Here is a 19,679-nt window from a genome sequence, read left to right as displayed (position 1 = left end):
AAACGCATTGTTTCATGTGTGTCCCTTTAAATGTAAATGAGCTGCTGGTCCCGGCACAGAGGGCGGAGCTTCAAGAGTGTGTGTTGTTAGCAGCTCTGATTACCTCACACAGACAAGCACTAAAATGTCAAAAACTGTTCTGCCTTTTATGTTTAAACTGGAGTCGGACAATGATGGAGAGACTCAAGAAGAAGTGACAACATGTAGAATGCAACAGGACATTTCTGAATGGTTAGTTGATGGATTTATGTTGCTGATTCTGTCATGATAATCTATAAAATCGCTCGTGTGGGAACTGTTGTAACATGCCTACAGTGTGGCGTGTGTGGTTTGTGTTATGTACTGTATTGCATGTGAAAAGACGAATGCGACAGCTTGAGCAGACTTACAAATGTGCTCTATAGACCACACAGATTTTAGGCATATAATTTGTAAAATTATAAGTCTTTTATCTTCTGAAAGAATAAAATGATCAAAATCATAAAGCGCCTATTTTTTTGTTTTTTTGTTTTATTATAGCACAGACAACATATACTATAATATTTATCACATTCAGCAGTGTTTTATATAATTTCAAAGGGTTTTCTGTAAAATTACACTGGAATATTGCATATATACCACTGGATATGGGTATGGGCAGAGTTTAGATTTGGGTAGGTGGAAATTACATAAAAAAGGTAATATTCCTCCCTTCAGATTAATAGACCCTTTTACTGTTTGTACACAACGATGACGTATGCGCGCGCATATTGGCAACGGAAGTATGGCGAGAATCAGCAGCGTGTCAAGCTACGCGAGCGGATTAAACAACAGACGCGAGCATTTTTTATTATGTCCTCGCTCCAATCAACACGTTTAGTCGCCTATTATTCTGAAACGGCCGTGATCCTGTCGGAATCCTATAAAACTTAAGCCCCTTGGTGGAATATCGATTAGTGCAACCGTAAACGCAACAACCAGACATTTTGATACTGGGAAACCGTTTTGATAAACTTTCGGAGGTGCCAACCAGGCGGGAAGGAAGTCGACCGGAAGTTGAAGTCGGCCGGGTGCCGACATCTTGTAGCAGAACTTCACTTGCGTTAGCATTCCATTGACTCCCATTCATTTTGGCGTCACTTTGACAGCGAATAACTTTACATCTAAGGCGTTTAAAGACTCCATTTGTCCATTATTTATTTCTAAAGATACACGACAATGTATAAAATGCTCCATTACCTTGTAGCTTATGTTATGGACCCGTAGAAGCAGTTTTTGTAAAAGTAGGCTAACGATTGCGTCATAACCACGCGACTCTCTGTCGCACACTAGAGAGATTACCGTATAGACGGGAGGAGAAGCTCGCGGGCAATCGGGGGGACGTGGAGGCAAAATGACAATATAATTAATCAGAATACCTAGCAAAAGTTTCTCCTGCTCAAAGCTTATGGACAGCTCCTACTCACACTCTCCGTCTCTGCAAGATTCGGAAGGGAATGATTCAGATTTCTCTTGGCACAGCTACTAGAAGACAGACGGGTTGCTCACGTGGTCCGTGTAACGCTTTGCTCGGTTTGAGTCTGCGCGTCAGGAAAGGAAGTGCTAAGAAATCGCTGAAAATGGGCTTCACTTGTCTCAATTGAGTTCCAATGGGGTCGCTGTGTCCATTTCTTTTACTGTCTATGGTGCCAACACGTTAGAGCCAGTGGGGAAAAACACCACTTCCGTTGCCAATATGCGCGCGCAACTATTTGATCACGTGGGCTGTAAAAGGGTCCATATGAACATCTTTTTCATTTTTTATTATACAGAACAAATTCCAGTTCCAATGTTGTCCAGTGTTTGCTGGCATCTAGAGGAAACAGCCATAATTGTCTGCATGGTGCTAGAGCCCACAGGGCCTGAGTTATACACTTTCAAAAATGAATTTAAAATGAAAAAATCAAAGAGCACCTCTTTTTTGGGGGGGTTATTACAGCTCAGACAACATATACTTAAATGATTAGCACTTTTAGCACTGTTTTATGAAACTGCAAAGGGTTTCCTGTAAAATGACACCAAAATTGTCTATTTTGAAAAAAATATGTGGAAATGGGAGGCTTTTCAATTTGGGTAGGCAAATCCAGGCGGAAATCCCCAAAAATGGTCCGAAAGCTTAAAGAATCATTTTTGAAAGTTTTTGCCTTTTATTATAATAGGACAGTCTGGGATCAAGAAAAAATCCACGAGTCGGGACTTTAACTTGAGTCGTCCAAAGCCCAAAAGTGCTAAATGTCAGTACACTGACCACTTCGCTATTCAACAGCAGTTTGATGAATATTTGAACCTCACTGCTAAGAAACATGGGGGGAACAGAATCCGACGGCAAACAAGCCAGCTGTCGGAATCCGTTCCCCCACTCCCATAATGAGAGGTATTGATGTAGTGGCTTAATAAAAGGCTGATTCAATTTTTTATGTGGATGAAGCTTAACTGCCATCAGCTTAAAGAATAATTTTGGGAGTTTTTGCCTTTTATTATGATAGGACAGTATGGGATCAAGAAAAATCCACAAATCGGGACTTGAACTCAAGTCGGCCAAAGGCCAAAAGTACTAAAAGACAGTGCATGGACCACTTGGCTGTCTGGGACAATTATTTGGGAGCATTTTGATGAATATTTGAACCTCACTCCTAAGAAACATGGGGGGAACAGAATCCGACGGCAAACAAATCAGCTGTTGGAATCCGTTCCCCCACTCCCATTATGAGAGGTATTGATGTAGTGGCTTAATAAAAGGCTGATTAAATATTTTGTGTGGATGAAGCTTAACCTTCATCCAAACCTAAGTGCCTTTTATTATGATAGGACAGTATGGGATCAAGAAAGTTTGACGAACCGGGACTTGAACTCGGGTCGTAATAAGCTAAAAAACAATGAATACCAGTGCAGAGTGTACTGACCACTAGGCTATTGGGTTTTATAATTAGCTGAAATGTGATAAATATTAGAACCTCAATGTGTAAGAAACATAGCGGGAACAGAATCCGACGGCAAATAGTTCAGCTGTCGAAATCCGTTCCCCCACCCCAATGATGAGAGATGTTGATGTATCGGCTTAAAATATGCTTATATTATTCTGTGTGTGGATGGAGCTTAAACAGCATCAATTTGATAAATATTAGAACCTCAGTGTGTCAGAAATATGGGGGGAACAGAATCCGACGGCAAGAAAAAACAGCTGTCGGAATCCGTTCCCCCACTCCCATTATGAGAGGTGTTGATGTAATGGCTTAAAAAATGCAGATTTTATTTTTGTGTGTGGATGGAGCTTAACTTGCATCAGTTTAAAGAATATATTTTTTTGCCTTTTATTATGATAGGACAGTATAGTATCAAGAAAGTTTGACGAAGCGGGACTTGAACTCAGGTCGTAATAAGCTGAAATACAATGAATGCCAGTGCAGAGTGTACTGATCACTAGGCTATTGGGTTTTGTAATTAGCTGAAATGTGATAAATATTAGAACCTCATTGTGTAAGAAACATAGGGGGAACAGAATCCGACGGCAAATAGTTCAGCTGTCGAAATCCGTTCCCCCACCCCAATGATGAGAGATGTTGATGTATCGGCTTAAAATATGCTTATTCTATTCTGTGTGTGGATAGAGCTTAACTTGCATCAGTTTAGAAAATATATTATTTTGCCTTTTATTATGATAGGACAGTATAGTATCAAGAAAGTTTGACGAACCGGGACTTGAACTCGGGTCGCCCAAAGATTAAAAAAAATATATTGTCAGGGCACTGACCACTAGGCTATTGAGGATAGCAATTTTAGGAAATTTGATAAATATTAGAACCTCATTGTGTAAGAAACATAGGGGGAACAGAATCCGACGGCAAATAGTTCAGCTGTCGAAATCCGTTCCCCCACCCCAATGATGAGAGATGTTGATGTATCGGCTTAAAATATGCTTATATTATTCTGTGTGTGGATGGAGCTTAAACAGCATCAATTTGATAAATATTAGAACCTCAGTGTGTCAGAAATATGGGGGGAACAGAATCCGACGGCAAAAAAAACAGCTGTCGGAATCCATTCCCCCACTCCCATTATGAGAGGTGTTGATGTAATGGCTTAAAAAATGCAGATTTTATTTTTGTGTGTGGATGGAGCTTAACTTGCATCAGTTTAAAGAATATATTTTTTTGCCTTTTATTATGATAGGACAGTATAGTATCAAGAAAGTTTGACGAAGCGGGACTTGAACTCAGGTCGTAATAAGCTGAAATACAATGAATGCCAATGCAGAGTGTACTGACCACTAGGCTATTGGGTTTTGTAATTAGCTGAAATGTGATAAATATTAGAACCTCATTGTGTAAGAAACATAGGGGGAACAGAATCCGACGGCAAATAGTTCAGCTGTCGAAATCCGTTCCCCCACCCCAATGATGAGATGTTGATGTATCGGCTTAAAAAATGCAGATTTTATTTTTTTAATTTTTTTTTACTTGTTTTTTATTGCTTTTTTAGAACAGAAAAACACTTCACATTACAAAAAGGAATAAAAAAATAAAAAAAAGAAATAAAAAAAAGGTTAACAAATAATACAAATAATAAATTAGAATAATGAAGGTTGCCACACATTACATATAAACATTCACGAATAACAAAAGATTGTCATATGTTACATATAACCCTTTACTCATTTCACATGAGTAAACCTTCTAATAATACACAAATATATTCATTTACAAATGCAGACCTTTAAACCACAAAGGAGCTTGTTAACCATTTCCTCCATTGGTTCTCAAAGATTTGTGTTTGTAGCCGAAGTGTATATGTAAGTCTTTCCATTTCTCTAACCTCTGTTACTATTTGAAACCAGTCTTCTCTCGTAGGTGGGTCTTCCTTGTACCATTTCCGGGTTATCGCTTTTTTACTTGTTGCCAATAAAATTTTAAATAAATATTTATCATCTTTCCCAACCTCATCTGGGATGTCTCCCAAGTAAAGGACATAAAATGACTTTGATATATGTAGGGTGAAAATACTATTAATAGTAGACCGTACAACCTCCCAAAAACTGCAGATTTTATTTTTGTGTGTGGATGGAGCTTAACTTGCATCAGTTTAGAAAATATATTATTTTGCCTTTTATTATGATAGGACAGTATAGTATCAAGAAAGTTTGACGAACCGGGACTTGAACTCGGGTTGCCCAAAGATTAAAAAAAAAATATTGTCAGGGCACTGACCACTAAGCTATTGAGGCTAGTAATTTTAGGCAATTTGATAAATATTATACAGTGTGTCAGAAATATGGGGGGAACAGAATCCGACGGCAAAAAAAACAGCTGTCGGAATCCGTTCCCCCACTCCCATTATGAGAGGTGTTGATGTAATGGCTTAAAAAATGCAGATTTTATTTTTGTGTGTGGATGGAGCTTAACTTGCATCAGTTTAAAGAATATATTATTTTGCCTTTTATTATGATAGGACAGTATAGTATCAAGAAAGTTTGACGAACCGGGACTTGAACTCGGGTCGTAATAAGCTGAAACACAATGAACGCCAGTGCAGAGTGTACTGACCACTAGGCTAATGGGTTATGCAATTAGCTGAAATGTGATAAATTTTAGAACCTCATTGTTTAAGAAACATAGGGGGAACAGAATCCGACGGCAAATAGTTCAGCTGTCGAAATCCGTTCCCCCACCCCAATGATGAGAGATGTTGATGTATCGGCTTAAAAAATGCAGATTTTATTTTTGTGTGTGGATGGAGCTTAACTTGCATCAGTTTAGAAAATATATTATTTTGCCTTTTATTATGATAGGACAGTATAGTATCAAGAAAGTTTGACGAACCGGGACTTGAACTCGGGTCGGCCAAAGATTAAAAAAAAAACATTATCAGGGCACTGACCACTAGGCTATTGAGGCTAGTAAGTTTAAGCAATTTGATAAATATTAGAACCTCATTGTGTAAGAAACATAGGGGGAACAGAATCCGACGGCAAATAGTTCAGCTGTCGAAATCCGTTCCCCCACCCCAATGATGAGAGATGTTGATGTATCGGCTTAAAAAATGCAGATTTTATTTTTGTGTGTGGATGGAGCTTAACTTGCATCAGTTTAGAAAATATATTATTTTGCCTTTTATTATGATAGGACAGTATAGTATCAAGAAAGTTTGACGAACCGGGACTTGAACTCGGGTCGCCCACAGATTAAAAAAAAAAATTGTCAGGGCACTGACCACTAGGCTATTGACGCTATTAATATAAGGCAATTTGATAAATATTAGAAACTCATTGTGTAAGAAACATAAGGGGAACAGAATCCGACGGCAAATAGTTCAGCTGTCGAAATCCGTTCCCCCACCCCAATGATGAGAGATGTTGATGTATCGGCTTAAAATATGCTTATTCTATTCTGTGTGTGGATGGAGCTTAAACAGCATCAATTTGATAAATATTAGAACCTCAGTGTGTCCGAAATATGGGGGGAACAGAATCCGACGACAAAAAAAACAGCTGTCGGAATCCGTTCCCCCACTCCCATTATGAGAGGTGTTGATGTAATGGCTTAAAAAATGCAGATTTTATTTTTGTGTGTGGATGGAGCTTAACTTGCATCAGTTTAAAGAATATATTTTTTTGCCTTTTATTATGATAGGACAGTATAGTATCAAGAAAGTTTGACGAACTGGGACTTGAACTCGGGTTGTAATAAGCTGAAATACAATGAATGCCAGTGCAGAGTATACTGACCACTAGGCTATTGGGTTTTGTAATTAGCTGAAATGTGTTAAATATTAGAACCTCACTGTGTAAGAAACATAGGGGGAACAGAATCCGACGGCAAATAGTTCAGCTGTCGAAATCCGTTCCCCCACCCCAATGATGAGAGATGTTGATGTATCGGCTTAAAAAATGCAGATTTTATTTTTGTGTGTGGATAGAGCTTAACTTGCATCAGTTTAGAAAATATATTATTTTGCCTTTTATTATGATAGGACAGTATAGTATCAAGAAAGTTTGACGAACCGGGACTTGAACTCGGGTCGCCCAAAGATTAAAAAAAAAATATTATCAGGGCACTGACCACTAGGCTATTGAGGCTAGTAAGTTTAGACAATTTGATAAATATTAGAACCTCATTGTGTTAGAAACATAGGGGGAACAGAATCCGACGGCAAATAGTTCAGCTGTCGAAATCCGTTCCCCCACCCCAATGATGAGAGATGTTGATGTATCGGCTTAAAATATGCTTATTCTATTCTGTGTGTGGATGGAGCTTAAACAGCATCAATTTGATAAATATTAGAACCACAGTGTGTCAGAAATATGGGGGGAACAGAATCCGACGGCAAAAAAAACAGCTGTCGGAATCCGTTCCCCAACTCCCATTATGAGAGGTGTTGATGTAATGGCTTAAAAAATGCAGATTTTATTTTTGTGTGTGGATGGAGCTTAACTTGCATCAGTTTAAAGAATATATTATTTTGCCTTTTATTATGATAGGACAGTATAGTATCAAGAAAGATTGACGAAACGGGACTTGAACTCGGGTCGTAATAAGCTGAAATACAATGAATGCCAGTGCAGAGTGTACTGACCACTAGGCTATTGGGTTTTGTAATTAGCTGAAATGTGTTAAATATTAGAACCTCACTGTGTAAGAAACATAGGGGGAACAGAATCCGACGGCAAATAGTTCAGCTGTCGAAATCCGTTCCCCCACCCCAATGATGAGAGATGTTGATGTATCGGCTTAAAAAATGCAGATTTTATTTTTGTGTGTGGATAGAGCTTAACTTGCATCAGTTTAGAAAATATATTATTTTGCCTTTTATTATGATAGGACAGTATAGTATCAAGAAAGTTTGACGAACCGGGACTTGAACTCGGGTCGCCCAAAGATTAAAAAAAAAATATTATCAGGGCACTGACCACTAGGCTATTGAGGCTAGTAAGTTTAGGCAATTTGATAAATATTAGAACCTCATTGTGTTAGAAACATAGGGGGAACAGAATCCGACGGCAAATAGTTCAGCTGTCGAAATCCGTTCCCCCACCCCAATGATGAGAGATGTTGATGTTGGCTTAAAAAATGCAGATTTTATTTTTGTGTGTGGATGGAGCTTAACTTGCATCAGTTTAGAAAATATATTATTTTGCCTTTTATTATGATAGGACAGTATAGTATCAAGAAAGTTTGACGAACCGGGACTTGAACTCGGGTCGCCCAAAGATTAAAAAAAAAAAATTATCAGGGCACTGACCTCTAGGCTATTGAGGCTAGTGATATGATACAATTTGATAAATATTAGAAACTCATTGTGTAAGAAACATAGGGGGAACAGAATCCGACGGCAAATAGTTCAGCTGTCGAAATCCGTTCCCCCACCCCAATGATGAGAGATGTTGATGCATCGGCTTAAAATATGCTTATTCTATTCTGTGTGTGGATGGACCTTAAACAGCATCAATTTGATAAATATTAGAACCTCAGTGTGTCAGAAATATGGGGGGAACAGAATCCGACGGCAAAAAAAACAGCTGTCGGAATCCGTTCCCCCACTCCCATTATGAGAGGTGTTGATGTAATGGCTTAAAAAATGCAGATTTTATTTTTGTGTGTGGATGGAGCTTAACTTGCATCAGTTTAAAGAATATATTATTTTGCCTTTTATTATGATAGGACAGTATAGTATCAAGAAAGTTTGACGAACCGGGACTTGAACTCGGGTTGTAATAAGCTGAAATACAATGAACGCCAGTGCAGAGTGTACTGACCACTAGGCTAATGGGTAATGTAATTAGCTAATATGTGATAAATTTTAGAACCTCATTGTTTAAGAAACATAGGGGGAACAGAATCCGACGGCAAATAGTTCAGCTGTCGAAATCCGTTCCCCCACCCCAATGATGAGAGATGTTGATGTATCGGCTTAAAAAATGCAGATTTTATTTTTGTGTGTGGATGGAGCTTAACTTGCATCAGTTTAGAAAATATATTATTTTGCCTTTTATTATGATAGGACAGTATAGTATCAAGAAAGTTTGACGAACCGGGACTTGAACTCGGGTCGCCCAAAGATTAAAAAAAACATATCGTCAGGGCACTGACCACTAGGCTATTGAGGCTAGATATTTAAGGCAATTTGATAAATATTAGAACCTCATTGTGTAAGAAACATAGGGGGAACAGAATCCGACGGCAAATAGTTCAGCTGTCGAAATCCGTTCCCCCACCCCAATGATGAGAGATGTTGATGTATCGGCTTAAAAAATGCAGATTTTATTTTTGTGTGTGGATGGAGCTTAACTTGCATCAGTTTAGAAAATATATTATTTTGCCTTTTATTATGATAGGACAGTATAGTATCAAGAAAGTTTGACGAACCGGGACTTGAACTCGGGTCGCCCAAAGATTAAAAAAAAAAAATTGTCAGGGCACTGACCACTAGGCTATTGAGGATAGTAATATGATGCAATTTGATAAATATTAGAAACTCATTGTGTAAGAAACATAGGGGGAACAGAATCCGACGGCAAATAGTTCAGCTGTCGAAATCCGTTCCCCCACCCCAATGATGAGAGATGTTGATGCATCGGCTTAAAATATGCTTATTCTATTCTGTGTGTGGATGGACCTTAAACAGTATCAATTTGATAAATATTAGAACCTCAGTGTGTCAGAAATATGGGGGGAACAGAATCCGACGGCAAAAAAAACAGCTGTCGGAATCCGTTCCCCCACTCCCATTATGAGAGGTGTTGATGTAATGGCTTAAAAAATGCAGATTTTATTTTTGTGTGTGGATGGAGCTTAACTTGCATCAGTTTAAAGAATATATTATTTTGCCTTTTATTATGATAGGACAGTATAGTATCAAGAAAGTTTGACGAACCGGGACTTGAACTCGGGTTGTAATAAGCTGAAATACAATGAACGCCAGTGCAGAGTGTACTGACCACTAGGCTAATGGGTTATGCAATTAGCTGAAATGTGATAAATTTTAGAACCTCATTGTTTAAGAAACATAGGGGGAACAGAATCCGACGGCAAATAGTTCAGCTGTCGAAATCCGTTCCCCCACCCCAATGATGAGAGATGTTGATGTATCGGCTTAAAAAATGCAGATTTTATTTTTGTGTGTGGATGGAGCTTAACTTGCATCAGTTTAGAAAATATATTATTTTGCCTTTTATTATGATAGGACAGTATAGTATCAAGAAAGTTTGACGAACCGGGACTTGAACTCGGGTCGCCCAAAGATTAAAAAAAAAATATTATCAGGGCACTGACCACTAGGCTATTGAGGCTAGATATTTTAGGCAATTTGATAAATATTAGAACCTCATTGTGTAAGAAACATAGGGGGAACAGAATCCGACGGCAAATAGTTCAGCTGTCGAAATCCGTTCCCCCACCCCAATGATGAGAGATGTTGATGTATCGGCTTAAAATATGCTTATTCTATTCTGTGTGTGGATGGAGCTTAAACAGCATCAATTTGATAAATATTAGAACCTCAGTGTGTCAGAAATATGGGGGGAACAGAATCCGACGGCAAAAAAAACAGCTGTCGGAATCCGTTCCCCCACTCCCATTATGAGAGGTGTTGATGTAATGGCTTAAAAAATGCAGATTTTATTTTTGTGTGTGGATGGAGCTTAACTTGCATCAGTTTAGAAAATATATTATTTTGCCTTTTATTATGATAGGACAGTATAGTATCAAGAAAGTTTGACGAACCGGGACTTGAACTCGGGTCGCCCAAAGATTTAAAAAAAAAAATTGTCAGGGCACTGACCACTAGGCTATTGAGGCTAGTAATATGATGCAATTTGATAAATATTAGAAACTCATTGTGTAAGAAACATAGGGGGAACAGAATCCGACGGCAAATAGTTCAGCTGTCGAAATCCGTTCCCCCACCCCAATGATGAGAGATGTTGATGCATCGGCTTAAAATATGCTTATTCTATTCTGTGTGTGGCTGGACCTTAAACAGCATCAATTTGATAAATATTAGAACCTCAGTGTGTCAGAAATATGGGGGGAACAGAATCCGACGGCAAAAAAAACAGCTGTCGGAATCCGTTCCCCCACTCCCATTATGAGAGGTGTTGATGTAATGGCTTAAAAAATGCAGATTTTATTTTTGTGTGTGGATGGAGCTTAACTTGCATCAGTTTAAAGAATATATTATTTTGCCTTTTATTATGATAGGACAGTATAGTATCAAGAAAGATTGACGAAACGGGGCTTGAACTCGGGTCGTAATAAGCTGAAATACAATGAACGCCAGTGCAGAGTGTACTGACCACTAGGCTATTGGGTTATGCAATTAGCTGAAATGTGATAAATATTAGAACCTCATTGTTTAAGAAACATAGGGGGAACAGAATCCGACGGCAAATAGTTCAGCTGTCGAAATCCGTTCCCCCACCCCAATGATGAGAGATGTTGATGTATCGTCTTAAAAACTGCAGATTTTATTTTTGTGTGTGGATGGAGCTTAACTTGCATCAGTTTAGAAAATATATTATTTTGCCTTTTATTATGATAGGACAGTATAGTATCAAGAAAGTTTGACGAACCGGGACTTGAACTCGGGTCGCCCAAAGATTAAAAAAAAAATATTATCAGGGCACTGACCACTAGGCTATTGAGGCAAGATATTTAAGGCAATTTGATAAATATTAGAACCTCATTGTGTAAGAAACATAGGGGGAACAGAATCCGACGGCAAATAGTTCAGCTGTCGAAATCCGTTCCCCCACCCCAATGATGAGAGATGTTGATGTATCGGCTTAAAATATGCTTATTCTATTCTGTGTGTGGATGGAGCTCAAACAGCATCAATTTGATAAATATTAGAACCTCAGTGTGTCAGAAATATGGGGGGAACAGAATCCGACGGCAAAAAAAACAGCTGTCGGAATCCGTTCCCCCACTCCCATTATGAGAGGTGTTGATGTAATGGCTTAAAAAATGCAGATTTTATTTTTGTGTGTGGATGGAGCTTAACTTGCATCAGTTTAAAGAATATATTTTTTTGCCTTTTATTATGATAGGACAGTATAGTATCAAGAAAGTTTGACGAACTGGGACTTGAACTCGGGTCGTAATAAGCTGAAATACAATGAATGCCAGTGCAGAGTATACTGACCACTAGGCTATTTGGCTTTCTAATTAGCTGAAATGTGTTAAATATTAGAACCTCACTGTGTAAGAAACATAAGGGGAACAGAATCCGACGGCAAATAGTTCAGCTGTCGAAATCCGTTCCCCCACCCCAATGATGAGAGATGTTGATGTATCGGCTTAAAAAATGCAGATTTTATTTTTGTGTGTGGATGGAGCTTAACTTGCATCAGTTTAGAAAATATATTATTTTGCCTTTTATTATGATAGGACAGTATAGTATCAAGAAAGTTTGACGAACCGGGACTTGAACTCGGGTCGCCCCAAAGATTTAAAAAAAAAAATTGTCAGGGCACTGACCACTAGGCTATTGAGGCTAGTAATATGATGCAATTTGATAAATATTAGAAACTCATTGTGTAAGAAACATAGGGGGAACAGAATCCGACGGCAAATAGTTCAGCTGTCGAAATCCGTTCCCCCACCCCAATGATGAGAGATGTTGATGCATCGGCTTAAAATATGCGTATTCTATTCTGTGTGTGGCTGGACCTTAAACAGCATCAATTTGATAAATATTAGAACCTCAGTGTGTCAGAAATATGGGGGGAACAGAATCCGACGGCAAAAAAAACAGCTGTCGGAATCCGTTCCCCCACTCCCATTATGAGAGGTGTTGATGTAATGGCTTAAAAAATGCAGATTTTATTTTTGTGTGTGGATGGAGCTTAACTTGCATCAGTTTAAAGAATATATTATTTTGCCTTTTATTATGATAGGACAGTATAGTATCAAGAAAGATTGACGAAACGGGACTTGAACTCGGGTCGTAATAAGCTGAAATACAATGAACGCCAGTGCAGAGTGTACTGACCACTAGGCTATTGGGTTATGCAATTAGCTGAAATGTGATAAATATTAGAACCTCATTGTTTAAGAAACATAGGGGGAACAGAATCCGACGGCAAATAGTTCAGCTGTCGAAATCCGTTCCCCTACCCCAATGATGAGAGATGTTGATGTATCGGCTTAAAATATGCTTATTCTATTCTGTGTGTGGATGGAGCTTAACTTGCATCAATTTAGAAAATATATTATTTTGCCTTTTATTATGATAGGACAGTATAGTATCAAGAAAGTTTGACGAACCGGGACTTGAACTCGGGTCGCCCAAAGATTAAAAGAAAAATATTGTCAGGGCACTGACCACTAGGCTATTGAGGCTAGGATTGCTAGGCAATTTGATAAATATTAGAACCTCATTGTGTAAGAAACATAGGGGGAACAGAATCCAACGGCAAATAGTTCAGCTGTCGAAATCCGTTCCCCCACCCCAATGATGAGAGATGTTGATGTATCGGCTTAAAATATGCTTATTCTATTCTGTGTGTGGATGGAGCTTAAACAGCATCAATTTGATAAATATTAGAACCTCAGTGTGTCAGTAATATGGGGGGAACAGAATCCGACGGCAAACAAACCAGCTGTCGGAATCCGTTCTCCCACTCCCATTATGAGAGGTGTTGATGTAGTGGCTTAAAAAAGGGCTGATTCAATTTTTTGTGTGGATGAAGCTTAACTGCCATCAGTTTAAAGAATAATTTTGGGAGTTTTTGCCTTTTATTATGATAGGACAGTATGGGATCAAGAAAAATCCACGAATCAGGACTTGAACTCGGGTCGGCCAAAGCCCCAAAGTGCTAAATGTCTGTGCACTGTCCCTTTTTTTATTTTTTCTTAAAAAAAAACATTTAAAACATACAGTAAAATACGTTATTTACATTGATTCTTCATTTAAACCATCACCATATTAACATTCTTTCCTTCACAAACTTGAATGACAATTTACAATTTTACAGTTTCATTTGCAGTCCATTTTCAGTCATCATTATGTACGGATTATTTTTAAGAAATATCTTCTCAAAAATGGGATTCTTTTTTTCTTCATGGCAGTAAACTTCCAATGCCTTAAAATACATATTCAGTCTTTTTGTAAAATAAGTCCATAATTCCACTCTCCAGCCATGTTTCTCCTTACCCAAATAGCATATCTTGCAACAGTTAAAAACACATTAACAATATTTTGATTTTCACATTTTTCATTAACACCAAATAAGAACACACAATTCCATTCTTGTTCATCCTCAATTTCACTACTTTTATCTCCCATAAAAACTTGTATTACCTTTTTCAATTTTTCTTTAAAAGTTTGTATTTCCTCACATAATAAAAACATATGTACAATTCCTTCATGTCTTTCATTACATACTTTGCATAATGAATCTTCTATTAACAAACCATCTGTCGGAATTTATTCCCCCACTCCCATTATGAGAGGTGTTGATGTAGTGGCTTAAAAAAAGGAGGTTCACATACATGGATGTGCAGCCGACAAATTTGCGTGATGCTATCATGTCAGTATGGACCAAAATCTCTGAGGAATGTTTCCAGCACCTTATTAAATTTATGACACAAAGAATTAAGGCAGTTCTGAAGGCAAAAGTGTCCAACCCATGTGTATACTATTTTTATTTGATTAAAAATTATGATTTAATTTTTAATAATTCATGTTAAAAATTCTAAAATGTTATTGAAATAGTATATATTGTTTAAAATATTAACTTATTATCAATAATAATAATAATAATTATTATTATTATTTAAAGGTATTATATATTATTATTATTATTATAATTTATTCTAGTAGTAGTAGTAGTACTTTACTTTATTGATCCCAGTTGGGAAATTAAAGTGCATTAGCAGCAATACATGAAGACAGTAGTTACTCTGGTGTCGAGTAATGATGCTCATTAAATATGCCCCTCTATCTGAGCTGCACCAATCACATCGGGTTATCTGATATAGGCGGGCCAGAAGCGAGATGACACCAGCGCTGCGACATTGAAGTCATTAGTAAACATTGCAAGATGGCTATGGATGAACACCATTTGTTTGAAACGGCTTTGGCCGCTACAATGAAAGATTTAGACTTTTACATTTACATTTAGTCATTTAGCAGACGCTTTTGTCCAAAGCGACTTACAAATCTTAAAAAACTTTTTCTCTAAAAGAGGAACAGAAGACGGCGCTCGAATCGTTCCTTTGCAAGAAGGGCGTTTTTGCTTTTTTGCCGACAAGATACGGTAAGAGTCTAATCTACCAGTTAGCTCCGCTGGTAGCTAAGCGATAACTTGTTGTGATTGGTCGTAGTGTTATCCAATTGCGTGCAGTGAGATTTTCAAATGCATGCTTGGTGCCGCCCTTCGAGCTTGCCGTTTTTCATTAGTCGATGCCAGACCATTAATCTTTTAGATTTAGGTCTGGATTTCCAGGCTACACAAAACATACTATACACATATAATAAATAAACAAATTGCAAAAAAAAAAAAAAAAGTAATTATTGCACATCTTGTTTAAAATTTTAAGGAGGACAAAATAGAGTAAAATATAAATAAAAACCAGTCAAACAATAAAAGCAGTAATGCATATTTTATGTCTGATAATTAACTGCATTAAGTACAGCTATGTGATGGGTGTAGTGACCTATTTTCTAGATTCCTAGATGAATGGTTAATGATACCTCGGCACAGGATAGATGAGCTGTAAAGTCTCACAGGCATAAATGACCTCCTGTAGCGTTCTCTGTTGCACCGTGGCTGGATCAGTTGGTTGCTGAATGTACTTCTCATTCCAGCAAGCATGTCATGGAGGGGGTGTGAGGTATTGTTTGTGATGGTCATTTCATTTCATTTCATTTATTTATAAAGCACATTTAAAAACATCCCTAGGTTGACCAAAGTGCTGTACATAATTTACAAAGGGATAAAATACAACTGCATAATATATTTTAAACTAACAACATCTGTTCAAAGAAATAAGATCTAAGCATCGATTTAAAAACAAAAAAAGATGTTGCTGTTCGGATGGCTACAGGGAGCTTGTTCCAGAGTGTCGGACCAGCAATTGAAAAAGCTCGATCACCACGGTGTTTCAATCTGGACCTAGGGATGGACAGCATTCCTAAATGTCCCGATCTGAGTGGGCGCGAAGAGTTGTGTGAGTGCACCAACTCAGCAAGATAAACGGGTGCAAGATTATGTGAAGATTTAAAAACTAAGGTTAAAATTTTGAATTCTACTCTGGATTTGACCGGCAGCCATTTCAAGGAAACTAAAATTGGAGTGATGTGCTGATACTTACGTGAGCTTGTCAGAAGCCTGGCAGCTGCGTTTTGGACCATTTGCAATCGCTCCATAGATGACCGATTTATCCCAAAATAGAGCGAATTGCAATAGTCCAAACGGGAAGTTATGAATGCATGGATAATTTTTTCAAAATTTTTAGGGATAGAAATGATTTGACTTTAGCTAGGCGACGAAGATGAAAAAAACACAACTTAACTACCGCATTGATCTGCTTATCAAACTTAAGACTGGAATCAAATCGAAAACCTAATTTTTTTGCACACGGTGTGACCCGTTGGGTTAAATAACCAAGGTCATAGGTGCTTGCATTAAAAGCATCACTAGGCCCAAACAGAATCACTTCGGTTTTGTCTTCATTTAGTGTCAAGAAATTATTTGTTAACCATAATTTAAGTTCCTGAATACACTCAATCAGACCACCCATTGCATGTTTGTCATTAGGTTTTAAAGGGAGATACAACTGGGCATCATGAGCATATAAATGAAATGAAATCCCATATTTGTGAAAGACTGAACCCAAGGGCAGCAAATATATCATGAATAAAATCGGAGCAAGAATGGAACCCTGAGGGACACCACAAGTCAAAGGAGCAGTGGAGGACGTGTGTTGTCCAATACGAACAGAAATCTTACGGTTACTTAAGTAGGCCCGGAACCATTCAAGAGTGGTACCTGTAAGGCCAATGCAGTTTTTTAAACGAGAAATTAGTATATTATGGTCTACCATATCAAAGGCAGAGCTGAGATCTAGTAAGACCAAAGCTACCACATTTCCGGTATCAGTAGCCAATAGAATGTCATTTGAAACTTTTAGTAGAGCTGATTCAGTACTGTGTAATTTTCTGAAACCAGATTGGAAAATTTCATAAATATGGTTTGTACTAAGAAAAGCCTGTAATTGAAATAACACCACTTTCTCCAAATTTTTTGCCATAAATGGTAAATTAGAGATTGGTCTAAAATGTGCCAAGTAGTGTTGTCAAAAGACCCACCCGGTACTTCGGTACCAAGTCGGTACAAATTTTTTTTAAACGTCACGGTACCAGGTTTTCTCAAACCCGGTACTTGATGCGCGTGCATGCCCGAAGCGCGTGCAGTTGCGTCCTCTTCATAAAAGCGCTGAGACATGGCGACCGGCGGTGCTGCTGATGTGGTGCTGATGTTTTTGCGCGTGCAGATACGTTATTTCAAATGGCGCGCGGCAAGCGCGCTCATAATAGAAGTTCCATGCGCTCGTTTTTCCATGCGCGCCTATGTTCATGGATGCATAGCAACAACAGACGCCACGGGAGAACAAGCGCTTGTGGGAAGGAGAAAGCGGTGCGAACTGCGCTCTCCATGATGACGAGAAAGTATTAGCAAATAATTAATTGATTTCTAGCCCTTGCATTAGCTTTACTACTATATATAGCCTATTTATATATAGAGGAGAGGAACTATATAGATATATTTATGGAGATGAGAAATAAAAAGCCGTCATTAATATCAGTCTGTCAGAAAAGCAGTTCTAGTCTTATTCTTGGCTGGATAACTCCTAGCAGGTTTAAAAAGCCCTTTTAAAATTAAATATGAATGCAGTTTTGGATTAAATAAAAGTAGCCTACAGTCAAGTCAAATAAAACACGTTTTATCTCCTGTATAGTTTGGTAACGCTACAACCCAGCAAACACGTGACGTAACGGCGACCAAAAGTGACGTCAGTATTGGTCGTGGGTTCGTCACGTCACCAAAAGCATAGATATCATATATAAACGCTAGATGTCTTATGGCGCAGTCACTTCCGGCATCACCGTTCGGCCATCTTATGTCAGTGCTCTGTGCATTAAGGTGAGTGATCAGCATGCACACAAATCCTCATATCTCGCTGAAATATTGACGGATTTACAAACGGTTTGGTTTCTTACAAACGTTATTAACGTGGCTATAATTCCGAATGCTTGAACATGTATGTTATAATTTTTCATATGTATGCAGTGTATGTATGTAGTGTCATAACTACATCTCTGACGTTTATAACAAACCAAACCGTTTGAAAATCGGTAGAAAATTGGGCAAGTTATGGTTATTTAAAAGTTTTTGCAAATTGCACCATTAAACGAGTGAGCGAGCGCACTGCCGCAAGATGGCCGCCACGTGCGGACGTCGACCTCCATTGGCCAGCAGCGCGCACGAGACATCTAGCCTTTATATATGATATCTATGACCAAAAGACTATAGGTGTGTTCGACATCGGCTGCGGCTGGATGCAACTGATCGGCGAGAGTAGCCGCGTGCAGGCGGGGAGGAGCTGCAAACGGAGACGTGAAGTCGGACACTTTCTGGTTCCCGTAGTGACCGCTCACGTGGTGTTTGCATACTTTACCACAGCTGAAGTGAAATAAATGCAATATTTGCCAAATAATGTGTCAGAGACATTTTCATTAAATACTTTATGTACTGCTTCATACAGCGTCTGTTTGAACAAGAATAAAGTTCAACATAAGCTACTATCAATGAAGTGGAGTCTACGTTTTTTAATCAGTTTTATTTTGATAAACATGACACAATTTAACATCGCAACTACATAAAAAGAGTGTTTACTGTTATAAAAAAAACTGATTTGTGAGCTTTAGAGGAACTAAAGGTGTTTGAATAAACACGCAACACACGTGATCGTTGTCATGCGGTGAATCCGGCCAATGGTGGAACAGCTGTGTCGTCACCCGCCCTCGTGCAGCCCAGTGCAGCCGCTCTTGAGAAGCTGCGCTGGCTGAGTTCTCCGGCTACTCTCGAATCGCTCTCGCGGTACTTTGATGACACATGTCACAGTCACGTGGCGTCGGCGCTGGATCAAGTCGGACAAAATTTCTAACCGGCATGCACTGCTTCAAGTCAGCCGCCGATCGGTCTGCGCAGAGCTGCATGAAGTCGAACAAGCCTTATGCCACGACGTTGTGGCAACGTCATCACAAGGTAGTCTCGTGACCACAGCTCTTGGTCGCTTCCTTACCTAACGCATTAAGTGATGTTAATGATGGTATCTTATTAATAAGATACCATCATTAACATCACTTAATGCGTTATCTAACATAACACATTGAGTGAACAATATATTTTTACAACATTAATTAATGTTTGTGAATGTTATTTAATACAAACACTTGATTGGTCATGTTTGTTCACTTCATTCATTGTGCATTAAATAATGTTAACAGAAATAATGTTAACTTTTGATTTTAAAAATGTATTTTTAAATGAACCCCTAAAGGAGAATAATTGCGACAGTATATAACTATTGTTTATTGTTAGGTCATTTTATCTAATGTTATCTAACAAATGGAATCTTATTGTAAAGTGTTTTTAATAC

This window comes from Abramis brama (genome assembly GCF_963993115.1).
Source record: "Abramis brama genome assembly, chromosome: 22".
Classification (NCBI taxonomy): Eukaryota; Metazoa; Chordata; class Actinopteri; order Cypriniformes; family Leuciscidae; genus Abramis; species Abramis brama.
This window is presented reverse-complemented; position numbering follows the sequence as displayed.